The following is a 2711-nucleotide window of genomic DNA, read 5'->3' on the forward strand; positions in this document are numbered from 1 at the left end:
ATTTTTCCATTTTATTTTGTAATCATCTCCCGACCCCCACTCGGGGTCTCGCGACCCCCACTTTGGGAACCCCTGCTCTAGTCTAGTCAGTCAAACTGTTAGCTAAAAGCTCCCTGGACATATATTCCATAACAACGGAAATCAATGATGAGATGACTTACTGTACTGAAAATATGGTCTTCTCCCACGTCCAGCAGTCTGTAGCCACGCAAAATGTCAGCAAGTGACTATGTGACAGCCGTCCTCTTTGGTTACGGCCCGTCCACACTACAGCTTCAAAAAAAGCTTGCCAGCGGGCGTGTCTGAAGCTCGACCAACAACCAATCACATGAATCTCCCGCCCCTGACACACAAGCAGCGGTTTGATTGGCTAGAGCTTGTACTGGCATATGATTTGATTGGCTGACGCTTCCACCGAAAGCTTCGGAAGCTTCAAAAGTTGAACATTGCTCAACTTTTGCAGCCTGAAACGCCAGGAAAGCTCCGCTCTGCTACCCACAATTCAGTTCGGCGAAAAGCGAGGCAACGTGACGTCACCCCATTCAAAGTGAATGGGCAGACGCGTTGGAAACCGTTTTTGAAGCTGTCGAAGCTGTAGTGTGGATGGGCCGTAAGGGCGTCAAATGACGGCAAGACGCCCCCCTGGCGGAAACGCTGATTGAGAGAGATCAAAGGTTGACACACTGACAGCTGTCTCTGATTCACCTGTAAGCCTCCGTAAGCACACACACTCAGGAATTCATGCTAGAAACACACACACACTTACCAGCTCACTCAACAGGGGTGACAGCACAGAGCTGCACATTTACATTAATAAGACTTCTTGTTTTTCCCTCACATAGACAAGAGATATTTGAAGCATTTATTAAATTATTAATCTATTTATTTATTCATTTAGTCAGTCAGTCAGTCAGTCATGTTTTTTTCATGGCTGAGAAGCTCAGTGTAATTTCATTGAGCTACCAGATGGTTGAGGGTTTAATTAACAACTTCAAAAGCAATAACTGGAGAGCTGGCCAAATACACAGACACACACACACATCCACACAACACACACACACACACACACACACACACACACACACACACACACACACACACACACACACACACACACACACACACACAAACACTCAGTATCAGCTGAATGTGAAAAAGTCCTGCACAAGCACAAATGCATATCATCTACACTCCCTTATTAATTCATACTGCACAAATATCAAACAGAAAAGCGGCCATTGTACTCTCAGCGTGTTTATGTACAGTTCCTTCTCCTCGTTATGTATGCCCCCGGCCTGTGTGTGTAGGCGATAGTTGGATAGGAGGGGAGGTGCTGTGGATGGGCTCTGGGTTCCCAGACTGTAAGTCACACCCTGCTGATTGGATCTTACTGGCCTCTCGGGGACAATAAAAACACCCCGTCCTCCCTTCATCTCTCCCCCTTCTGTGGCTTTACTGGCAGCCATTATTCCACTATAATGACATTATTTTGATTGGCGGAGCAACACTGGGCTTTCATCTGCCTGCATTAGGCATGGTAATCAGACAGCACTGGGTTATGTTAATATGAGTGGCACAGGGCAAAGAGCCATTAACCCAGCCTGGGGGTCAGGCAGTTTCTGGCCCTTGTCTTCAGACACAACACAGACAGTTGCTGTATGTTGGCCTCCTTCAGTACAGTCCATTCACTGATGTAACTGCCCTGAAATACACTCAAAACGTCTTAACTGCTGGTTTTTACAGAAGGTTACGATACTTTTCTAAAGACAGTTCTTGTGATTTCAAAATAATTCCCGCCTAATTGTGCAGCTCTACACGACAGCTTTATAATTATCATTTTGGCATCTGAATACCACAAGTGTGTCCTCCCTAACCAAAGCAAAAGAAAAAATAAGTAGAGAAGGGCATAACTATATTGTATATATCCTCAGTATCTATCTGGTGGTTTACAAAAAGTCTGAGGTGATTCGATTATCAATAAAAAGGAGGAAAACTCGTGAACAACATAGGACCAAAATAAGGAGTTTAACGAAAAAATGTTGGATTTCTTATTTCAACTTGTTAAAAATGGGAATGAAAACAAATTGTCAGATTTATGTGTCTTTGCTTGGTGTACTTGCAACCAAGTTTCACAGTACATTGTAAAATGCTGCACTGCATAGGGTGCGGATAGACCATGAAGCACAGAAGGTTATTAGCCTGGCTGTAGTTACTCTCTAAGCCTTGATACAATAAAGTGCTTAAGGATGACTCTGGTTTGACATTAGACGATTATGCAAATGTCCTATTAGGACACTCACATATCCTTGGTTCAAATCTGGCAAAACAACCCACCGTCACTATGGTTTGTTTCTGCTCTCTCTTGCAAGGATTAAAAAATCTAACAAAAATGAAGAGGAACCTAGACAAAAACACGTTCAATTCCCCGACTTGCCATATTGATGCCCACATAAAATAAGTGAAAGAGAGTGGACTGGGCAGAATAGGCTGAACAGTTTTTTTCAGCCTGCCAAAAGCAAGGGACATCTAAAAACTTTATTTGGCAGAAATTGGCGATAGCCAGCCTCCATTCAACATTTGTTACAGTAGCAATAGTAGATCAAGTCAACAGGGAACCGAGACAGTTGGCTCGTTTAAATTCTCCCACAAATAGTTCTGTTTCTTGTTTTTACCCTTACTGTAGGTCACAAAACCAAATGGCAAGAATGTGT

The sequence above is a fragment of the Notothenia coriiceps genome, unplaced genomic scaffold (assembly GCF_000735185.1).
Source record: "Notothenia coriiceps isolate Sejong01 unplaced genomic scaffold, NC01 NC01_scaffold00002842, whole genome shotgun sequence".
Lineage (NCBI taxonomy): Eukaryota > Metazoa > Chordata > Actinopteri > Perciformes > Nototheniidae > Notothenia > Notothenia coriiceps.